The 405-nt window shown below is 41.5% G+C and overlaps 1 pseudogene; it reads left to right on the plus strand.

The window, feature by feature from the left end:
- Positions 1-405, plus strand: part of LOC116669467 (myosin heavy chain, fast skeletal muscle-like) — a 22,555-nt pseudogene that overhangs the window by 7,946 nt on the left and 14,204 nt on the right.

Raw genomic sequence — 405 nt, forward strand, 5'->3', positions numbered from 1 at the left:
ATCAGCTGGAGACCATGAAGCGGGAAAACAAGAACCTGCAACGTAAGTTCTACATTGTATTTAACTGTGTTAGAATGAAGTGTTTTTGTTTTCCGTTGTAAGGCTTAACAATATAAAACACTTGTATTTCTCTGCAGAGGAGATCTCAGATCTGACTGAACAGATTGGTGAGACTGGCAAGAGCATCCATGAGCTGGAAAAGTCCAAGAAGCAGGTGGAGACCGAGAAGGCTGAGATCCAGACGGCTCTTGAAGAGGCTGAGGTACTTTTTTTCCAAGGGAAAATCATGGAAAAATATACCAAAACAAGGTTTGATGGCAACTATTAATATTTAACTATTTGATATCATTAGGGAACTCTGGAGCACGAAGAGTCTAAGATCCTGCGTGTCCAGCTGGAGCTCAA

This window comes from Etheostoma spectabile, chromosome 19, assembly GCF_008692095.1.
Source record: "Etheostoma spectabile isolate EspeVRDwgs_2016 chromosome 19, UIUC_Espe_1.0, whole genome shotgun sequence".
NCBI lineage: Eukaryota > Metazoa > Chordata > Actinopteri > Perciformes > Percidae > Etheostoma > Etheostoma spectabile.